Here is a 10,464-nt window from a genome sequence, read left to right on the forward strand (position 1 = left end):
TTGCATCTCATCCTCTCCTACAGTGGGCCCTAGGTCTTCATTCTCACAGTCCCTGCATCTGCCTTTCAAGACTTGGGTGGTGTGGTCAGAGCATTTGCCAGTGAAGACCGAGGCAAAGAAGTCATTCAGAACCTCAGCCTTCTCCAAATCCTGTGTAGCCAGTTCTCCTCATAGCTTCTGGAGGGGACCTACATTGTCCCTAGTCTGTCTTTTATTCGCTCCGTGCCTATAGAATCCCTTCCTGTTACCTTTAACATTTCTAGCCAAGTTTAATTCTAACTGGGCCTTAGCTTTCCTAACCTGGTCCCTAGCTTCCCAGACAACATCCCTGTATTTTTCCCATGCCACTTGTCCTTGCTTCCCCCTTTTATAACCCTCTTTTTTCCTTCTAATTTTCCTCGGCAGCTCCTTATCCATCCAAGGAGGTCTCCTGGCCCTCCTTCTGCACTTCCCTCTAGTTGGGATGCAACACTCCTGAGCTTACAGTAGGTGATCCCTGAATATCAACCAACAGTCTTGGGCCACCCTGCCCTCTATGGCTATATCCCATGGAACCTTCCTAAGCAGGTTCCTGAAGAGGCCAAAGTCTGCTCTCTTGAAGTCCAGGGCAGTGAGCTTGTTGCACGTTCTTTACACTGTGCTGAGGATCTCGAATTCGACCATCTCATGATAGCTTCAATCAAGGCTGCCCTAGAGCATCATATTTCCTACCAGCCCTTCCCTGTTGGTGAACATGAGTCAAGCATGGCACCTCTCCCTGTCGGCTCCTCTAATACTTGCAGAAGGAAGTTGTCTTCCACACAATCGCAGAAACTCCGGTATTGCTTATGCCAGGCCGTACCATCCCTCTAGCAGATATCAGGGTGTTTGACTTTCCCCATGAGAGCAAGGGCCTGAGAGCATGAGGCTGTTCCTATCTGCCTGTGGAGTGCTTCATCCACAGAGTCCTCTTGATCAGGCAGTCTGCAACATATCCCCACAGTAGGACTCTGTAGCGCACAGTAGGACACTTTGGTCCTTAAATAATTAATAAAATGGGTAAAGGCTGCACTGGCCAACTCCACAATGACCAGGACCATCTCCTTTGCTCCTTCCCTGTCCCACAAGGAGTCAGTAATTGACCTGAGCAGTGCTCATGTTCTGCAGCTGGGAAGTGTCTATGGGGTTGGAATTCAGCCCTTCTCAGCAACGTCCTCCAGCGGTGCCCATCACAGGTGAGCCCATGCAAGAATCTGTTCCCCACGCGCAGCAAAGGCTGTGAGGGCAGCAGAAGATGTGGTGCCAGCAGCGTGTATCGAGGGCTCCCTGCTTCAGGAGGTATCTGCAACTGCTCCGCACCCTGAACTTTTGTGTACCCGTCTGCATTTGCACACACACCTCACGCATGCAGCAGCTCCCTCTGCACCCCGCTGCCGCTCTCCTGCTGGCAGCTCCCCTCCCTGCCCACTTGCAGGTTCCCACATGACAGTGCCAGCACATGACCCTGGCTCCAGCTGCAGCCACCAACATCTGGCATCCCAAACCAGCTCCAGCCCCAGACCCTCTTCCCACCGTACAGGATGGGGACCAAAAGACTCACTGGGAGAAAGGGACAGAAGGGGGTAAAAGGCTTGGTTTGGGCAGCAGGATCCAACAGGATGCCAGGTGCAGGCTGCTCCACACAATGACCTGAACCTGGGCACGCTGTGATTCTGTGATTCCATGACTGATTCCTTGTACGTGGCCATACTTGAGCAGCAGCTGGAGAACCCTTGGTCAGCTCTGGCACAGGCTGTGCCTGATGGCAGCACCAGCCCAGGTGCCCTGCAGCCACACAGAGGTCATAGTGAGTGCCCAGACCTTTGGTGCCTAGCCTGCACCCAGCCCTGCCCACAGCTGCAGAGAGACTGAAAGAGCGGCTCTGCCAGGGCAGGGAGCCCATATGAGGACAGTTGGGGTGCCCCAGCACCCAGTGCCAGCCCCCATGGCCCCTCCAGCCCTGGGAGCTCAGAGCAAGTAGAAACCACTTGTCTGCCACAGCCACGTGTGATCACAGTGAATACAGAGACTGGGTCAGAAAAATGTCAAGAAATGTATTTACAAAATAACAAAAATAAACAAAATAAACAACAAAGAACACTGGTCTTATAAAAAATACAACTCTTCTACCTAAAACTACAACTATACTACCTAAAAGTACAACTCTTATTCTTAAAACTACACCTAATCTATCTAAAACTAACACTCATGGAAAAACAAACAATCTTCTAAAACAACAACAATCTTCAGTGAGAACAGGAACTCTTCTAAAGCAAACTTCTTCAAACACTGCGTAAACTCCCATTTCCACCAGCCCTGGAAACAAGCAGCACAAGGTCATTTCAGTGAGGCTACTGATGGTCATTGTGGTTGCCACACGTGGAGGAGAGTGGGACACTGCCGCGGGGCTCAGCCCTGGCTGGGGTTGGGAGCTGGGGTCTACGCGATAAGACTGGGCTTGCGTGTCCCAAAGGCAGCACAGGGCAGCACGGTGGTGGCTCTTGTGCCGCCAGGATGAGGCCACCAGGCACCGTGTACCTGCAGTGGGGCCATCACACACAGCCCCAGCCCCAGTGTGACAGCAGTCAATCCCCCCGACTGCCAGCAGTGGATGAGGGGCATGTGCTGCCTTACCACTCATAAGTTCATATCCATTGCCTCCTCCTCCTCCACCTCCACATCCACCTCCATCGCCTCCTCCTCCTCCACCTCTGCGTCCACCTCCATCGGTTCCCCCTGCAGCCCCAATTGGGTCCTGCTGGCGGCCTCTTCCTCCAGCTCTCACATGTGTTGGAAAAGCCTAAGGCAAAAGCCAAGCAGAAGCGTGCATTGGTACTGCCCAGACCAGCGGAGCGCAGATGTGGGAGAGAGGTCTGGGCACCCTGGTCCCCTCTCGCTGCCTGGGCAGAGCCGTGGGGCATTGGAGACCTGGGCACATCCCCAGCAGGAGCTGGCGGGAGGCTGGGGGCTCCTTGTCAGGCAGCACCCACCAGCTCTGACAGGCTGGCGCCTGCAGCTGGAGGATCCTCTGCTTTCTTCACTTCAGCGCCTTGCGGGGCGGTAAGGGCTTCAGGACCTGCCAGAGCAGAGAGGGCAGGGGTGAGCAGCCATGCTCCCTGCCTGCGGGGCCAGGGCACAGACCCGGCCCTGTGCCTGCCTCAGCACCCACCAGTTCCTTACTCTGCGAAGGCAGCCCTTTGTGTTCTCGCCTCCGCAAGGGCTGAGCTCGGACACCAGCAGGACGAAGGTGGACATCTTTTGGGCCTGCATTTCAGATACCAAGGTGGTATCCAATCAGCAGGGAACAAGGAAATGGGACTGGGAACAAGTGGAAAGGGATGGGAGTGGAAAGGGCAGAAGGGCAGAACAGGAGTAGGGCAGAAGAGCAGAACAGGAGCAGTGCAGAAGGGACTGGTGTACACAGGTGGGAGCAGAGGAAAAGTGTGGGTTCAGGGGTGAAGGTCTGTGCTGTTGCCTGGGTACGGGCAGTTGCCGCTGTAATGCGGGCTGTGACATCACCCCAGAATTCCAGAACTGCTGCAAGCAGGGGATGGGGATGAGCCCTGAAGGGGCTGCAGTTCCATGGGGGACATTGGGCAATCGTTATGTGACCCCCTGAGATGACAGAGACACACTTTATAGAATCATAGAATAGTTAGGGTTGGAAAGGACCTTAAGATCATCAAGTTCCAACCCCCCTGCCATGGGCAGGGATACCTCACACTAAACCATATCACCCAAGTCTCTGTCCAACCTGGCCTTGAACACTGTCAGGGATGGAGCATTCACAACTTCCCTGGGAAACCCATTCCTGTGCCTCACCACCCTAACAGGAAAGAAATCCTTCTTTATATCCAATCTAAACTTCCCCTGTTTAAGTTTGACCCCGTTACCCCTTGTCCTATCCCTTTCTATTGTATCCCTTGTCCTATCCCTTTCTATTGTATCAGACTGTTCAGCTACCTGGGAAACATTGCTGTAAAAGGACAAAATTAGATTTTTACATAATGTGCAACAGAACCATAGAATTATGTAGTCTGGAAGGGACTTCTGAAGGTCCTCTGGGGGCACCCCATCTACCCCAAGTTGGACTGCTGTCATAGTCAATGAGGTTTCTCAGGGCTTTCTCCTGAAAATTTTCAAGGATGGAGACTCCAAAACCTGTCCATAATCCTGTGCCAGTGTATGGCCACTTTTGATGACTTTTTTTCTTAAATCTATTTGGGATTTCCCTTGTGACAGCCTCATTCTTTTATTGCATACCTCTTGAGAGTAGTTTGGCTCAGTCCCCCTTATCATCATCCATTAGGTAGTTGAAGACAATTGTATCGAACACAGTTCACACTAAGATATTTGGTAATTCACCACATTCATCAAGGATCTGACTATTGCAGAGGATTCAAATTTCTTATTAGAGTTTCCAGTCTTGATGCTTACATTCAAAGATTCTTTAAGAAAAAGGAAAAAAATGAAGAAAAAAACTGTAATCCATTAATAGGGTGACTGGACAAAAATAAACTCTCTGTTCATATTTGCTCTAGCTCATGTCTCTTCCTGGAGGCTTTTCTCATTTATATAATATAGTTAATCAATTCAGGATACTAGCTATACAAATTGTGAGTATGACTGTGACAAAATTGGAAAGACACAGTGAGCAGTATGGTGAATATGTGACTATTCTTATGTGACTATGAAAAAAAATGTTCCTTTTTATATTTTTCTTTTGATCTTCCAGACTATGTTTTTCAACACAGCAAGGTACTATTCTCAATTTTATGAAAAGGAGTATGTCTAGGACATTAAATGAAAATGTAAAGTAACTTTGGTACCTTTTAACTAGTAGTTTTTGTGTTAATATTCGCTAATATTCATTTTCTAAAGAATATCAACCTTCACCTTGGGCAAAGGAGTTGTAGTACTCCAAACATCTTTGTGTAAGCATTGGAAAATTACAGTTTGGATACTGATTTTTAATATACTTCAATTTGCTTCAGCCTAATGTCTGTAGGCAATTCATGATCGCTTTTTTTTTTGGTTTTGTTCATAATGTTTCTGTTAATATGCAAGTAAACATTCAAAATGAAATCAGAATCTATTAAGTGAATGTATTTGAATGATACCCTGTTAAGATACCTGCATAAAGAAATGCAGTCTGGGACTTCAGGACCTGATCATTTTCTGATAGATCTTGAATTATTTTAATTCTATTTTAATTCTGATCATCCCTATAACTCAAGATATAAGCTGTTCTGATTATAATAAATATATTCTTTCAGGTATAAAAGTAATGTTTAAAAACTCATTCATAAAATAAACATATAATGGTACATCTTTCTTTATTCATTCTTGAAAAGTGTAATTTTCCAAGATTTTCTGCATAATCCTTCAAACCCAAGTTCGTTTTTTTTTTTTTGTGCAGGTTATGAGGCATGAGGTGCTATCTTTGCTATTGGAAATTTTAGATCAAAAGAAATTTTATGTTATTTAGCATTTGTATTCTGGTAGTCAGACATGCCACAGTCAGAAGGACTGTGGGTGCTTGTCACTCTTCTCTCTGTCTTCTAAGAAGGAAGTGGAAGTCAGTCAAGCCATCTTCCAAGTGATAGCTAGACCACCGCAGGGAGCAGAATGGACAGTTTGCTCAAAATAAAAAAAAAGAAAAAAAAAAAGAAAAATATCTAATTTATAATTCTCTGGCTGGACTGAAGTAGCATGTATGTAGTGTGACATGAAGTCAGTGAAAATAGATCTGGGTTGCCCATTAAATTCTGTTGAACTGAAATTCATTAGATGATGAACAATTTTGTTGTAGAAAGGCTAAACTTTGTAGTTATCGCTCAGCTGGTGAAAATAAACAGTTTAATTTTGTCCAGTTATATCTTAAGAGATCACACATTTTTTGTTGGGGTATTTTTTGGTTTGGTTTGGTTTCTTTTATTTTAATGTGACACAAAGCTCCTAGAAATTGAAAATGTCTGCCTGATGCCATTTGAAGCTGACTTTCAGTACTCTGTGCTGGGTGTACTGCTGTCCTGGTTTAAACTCAGCCAGCAACTGAGCACACAGCACTGTACTAGCTACTAGGAAGAAAATTAACTCTACTGAAAACAGGACAACTTCTGACAGTATTTTACCTTCCAACAACACCATCTTGCAAAAAAAAAAAAAAAAAAAGCCTTTTTGGGTATAGCTTTATTTTGTTTTTTTTTTTTCTACAATTTGGAAAAAAACAACCACAACAAAACCAAAACAGGACAGTGGAGTATGACCCAGAAAAAGCTATAATACAATGTCCAGATGGACATTTTCTTCTCTGTTGTTTTTATGTTATGACCAGCAGGATGCAGGTCTGCTTGTTTGCCTGCCTTATGGCAAGTATGCTTTTGATTTTAGAATTTTCTGAAGTGGCACTTGGCTTGCTCTAACTTAGTTTTTGTTTGCCTATTTTTTAGTCTGACTGCTGAACTAAAAAAAAATTTACACAGTTCTTCTGATAGAATGATATATTCCCACAGTTAGTTGCACATATTCCCCTAAAGGAATGCAAAACCATTACACACTAAGATAATGAGATTAAAAATATATCTATTTCCTTATATTTAAAAAAAATACCATATTTCAGTTTGTATTTCAAGCAATTTGTACCCATGTCCTCTCATCCTGCCACTGGGCACCACTCAGAAGGGCCTGGCTCCACCTTCTTTAGTCTCCGCTAAGCTATTTATACAAACCAGTATGATTTCCCTGAGCCTTCTGTGCTGAAGACTGAATAGTCATAGTTCTCTCAGACTTTTCTTACTTGAGAGGTGTTTCAGTCCCTTCATCATCTTAGTAGCCCTTTGCTGCACTTACTCTGTTACATCCCTGCCTGTCTTGTGCTGGGGAGCCAAGAACTGAACAGTTAGAACACAGATGTGGTCTCAAAGACCTATATATTCTTTTATTTTCCCTCCCAAAGGACTAAATGCATATCTGATGATTGAACCAGGGACACCAAAAGGCTGAGGAGAGGAGAGAAAGGGAGGAATCCTACATATCTAATCAGTGGGCTTTTTTTTTGGACGACTGAACACTTTGCATGAAGGATATTTAGCTATTTTTTTATAAATACAGAGAAAATTTACGTGCACTCACTCCTAGATTTGATTAAAGCTTGGATTAGAACTTTAATGCACTGAAATGAACTAATGCAAAAGGTGAGCTTGCATAATATGACAGTAGTAGGTTTTCGCTCAGGAAAAAGTCAAAAGTACTGGAATATTTAAAAGACACAAGAAGACTGAGAGTTGTGAAAGAATATGAAGAAAGATTTTCCTTAACATAAGAACAGAAATAATAGGGCAATTTCAAACACAGGTGTCTGCTTACTTCATCTAAATGACAGTTTATATGCCGCTCTTACTTTTCAAAATTCTGATTAAACTGTTGAGTATTGAATTTGATCTGGCTGTAAGATTCTAACTTTGCTGTGTTAGTAGTGCTGTGCAGCAGGATACACATTGAGAATGCATGTCTGTAGGACAGATAGAAAGTGATCTAAACATTAGATGAGCCTTGGTAGCCAAAAGGTTTCTTCCTCATCAGGGAAGCCTGCTGGATTATCAATATTTTCAGTGGTGGAGAACATGCTTTCCTGCCAAGTACATACTAGCTAGTCTTCTGTTCACCAGACTCTTGCTATAAGAGGTTGTATTTCCATGTGCAATATTTGGGTTCAGACATGGAGTTTCCATTTTGAGTTTGAGATCTGTCTGTGCTTTCTGTCAGCAGCATGCCAGGGGCTTATGCCAGAATCATAGAATCATTGAATAGTTTGGGTTGTAAGGGACCTTCAAAGGTCACCTGTTCCACTTCCCTGCCTGCAATCAGCAGTGACATCTTGAACTAGATCAGGTTGCTCAGAACCACATCCAGCCTGGCCTTGTATGTCTTCATGGATGAGGCATCCACTGCTTCTCTAGGCAGCCCATGCCACTCTTTTACCACCCTCATTGTAAAGAATTTTTTCCTTGCATCCAGCTTCAATCTCCTCTCTTTTAGTTTAAAACCATTACCCCTTGTCCTGTCACAACAGGCCCTGATAAAAAGTCTCTTCTCATATTTCTTATAGGCCCCTTATAAGAACTGAAAGGCCACAATAAGGTCTCCCTGGAGTCTTCTCCTCTCCAGACTGAACAACCCCAGCTCTCTCAGCTTTCCTCACAGGAGAGGTGCTTCATTCTTCTGATCATTTGTGTGGCCCTCCTCTGGATCCTCTTCAACAGCTTTATCTCTTTCTTGTGCTGAGGACTCTGGAGCCAGAGGCAGTACTCCAGGTAAGGTCTCACCAGAACAGAGTAGAGGGGCAGAATCATTTCCTTCAACCTGATGGACATGCTTCTTTGGATGCAGCCCAAGATACGATTGACCTTCTGGGCTGCAAGTGTACACTGCTAGCTTATAGTGCAGTAAAGGTGCAGTAAACTACAGTGATTAGAGACTGATAATTATTCTTTCCTTCTGCTGAAAAAGGGGCTTTATTCTTTTCTCAGTCTATTGTTAGAGTCAGAAATAAATGTGTGACATTTGGGCAGAATGTATATACATACACCTGTTCCATTTGCTGCAGACCTTCTATAATATAGGTTTAATTCAGTGAACAGCCTGAGGCATTTGATTAAAATTCTGATGCTTACTTTTAAGTTCACATGCCAGATAGGTGAAATTTTTTGGGTGTGAATTCTGAAGATATTAGCATTAGTTGCTGGGATACTCTTGACTTCTAATGGGAGGTGGACCTCTGTTATACATGTGCTCTGTGTTGTCACAGCATTAATCATTTAATCTTAAAGTTACTAATAAAATAGTCAACTTGTCAATTAACCAATGGTGATAGAAAATATTCTTTTGGAAGTGTGGGTGAGATGACAAATTTATGAAACAGGTAGGTCTGCAAGAAAATAGGAGTGAACTAGTTTTATTTATCACAGATAAATGTTTCTCTTTCAGAGCTGGAGCAGTATACTACGAATGCAAGACCTTGGCTGGGCTACAGGATTTTAGGCAACAGGATCGAGATGTGGCTGAGGGTTTTTCCAGTTGGAAGCACTGTGATAAAACAGAAGGAGGGCAAACTAAACTGTAAATTCAGTCGTGCAGATGTGCTTTGGAAGTCAGAAGATGGCAGTCTTTACTCACTGCTGAAGTTACTGCATTGCTTGCCCTCATGATGTGAACACTTGAGAAGTTAATAAAATGAATATGTATCTTCCCCAGTATTTTTAGCTGTTAAATTTTAATTTGAAGTGCATCTTGATAATGCAAAAATAACAGCTTTTTATTTTTTTTTCTCAGAAGTCATTCATGATGATGGCAACGAAAACATCACTTAATATTCACTGATTCAAACATGAATGAAGAACATTTTTAGTGTAAAGAAAGTTCTAAAAGCTGTCTAAAACATCTAAAAAAAAGGCAAAGATGAGCATAGACAAATGTGTCCAACAGAAGGATTGACAGAGGCTGCTCAGCAATTGTGTGTGCCTGGAGGCACCTAAACCTCAGGATCTGATTGCATTCTGCTTCTGTTCTTGTCAAAAATCTCCTCATGTAAGCAATAAAGAATTTAATACCTTTTCAAGCTACACTGGGATCCAGAAATTAGAAAGAAATGGGTCACCATTCCCTAAGGCTTGATCCAATAGGTGAATGTTGAACATGCCTGGTATTCACAGTAGAGTCTGTAATGTTAGCTGCCTATCATAGCCAGCTGATCTGTGCATATCTATGGACAAATTTAGCCTTAAGTTGCCCTGACACTGAGGAAAACTGAGCTTTTATCTTACCTGTCCTACAGTGCAAAGCAAGGAGGTACAAGCAGCTCTACCCCTGCTGATTAAACTATCATCCATAGGATTTTTTGTCCTGGGCAACTTTCATAAGAAGCTTTAGAAAACTCTGATTGTGATGAAGCAAAATGCATACATTTCTTGCAACAAACTTTGGAAAGAAAGAAGCCGTCCTACCATCTGGCCTTATCCAGTAGGACATACAGACACGTACATTTTCTGACTGCCCTTCTGGCACAGAAATATTCAGTGCTTTCTTTGTAGATAGCAACACATATCCTACTCTTGACTAGTTGTCAGTTTCTCTTATAATGCAAAAGATTCAATTGGGAAGGAAATAGAATTTGGGTATCTTGTACTTCAGATGAAAGCCCTGACCATCAGGCTACCATAGCAACCTATATATATGTAGCTATATAAATATACAAATATTATATATAAATACATAATAAATAATATAATAATAAATATATGATGTATATAAAATATATATAAAATTATATATAAGCATATAAATATATTTTATACATTATATACATATATATGTATTCCTATATATATATATAGCCATACAAATATGGCTATATGAAACAAAACCTTTACTTTTTATGAAAGGGCT

The 10,464-nt window shown here is 43.1% G+C and overlaps 1 long non-coding RNA gene across 1 annotated transcript; it reads left to right on the forward strand.

The window, feature by feature from the left end:
* The first annotated feature begins 4,749 nt into the window (after positions 1 to 4,749).
* On the forward strand, positions 4,750 to 9,268 carry LOC133269160 (uncharacterized). The gene is made up of 2 exons (XR_009743340.1): positions 4,750 to 4,829; positions 9,007 to 9,268. It is a non-coding gene; the product is annotated as an uncharacterized LOC133269160 (long non-coding RNA).
* Positions 9,269 to 10,464: the final 1,196 nt, after the last annotated feature.

The sequence above is a fragment of the Pezoporus flaviventris genome, unplaced genomic scaffold (assembly GCF_033815535.1).
Source record: "Pezoporus flaviventris isolate CSIRO_AGI_PZ_B2104156 unplaced genomic scaffold, CSIRO_AGI_Pfla_v1 ptg000015l, whole genome shotgun sequence".
Lineage (NCBI taxonomy): Eukaryota > Metazoa > Chordata > Aves > Psittaciformes > Psittacidae > Pezoporus > Pezoporus flaviventris.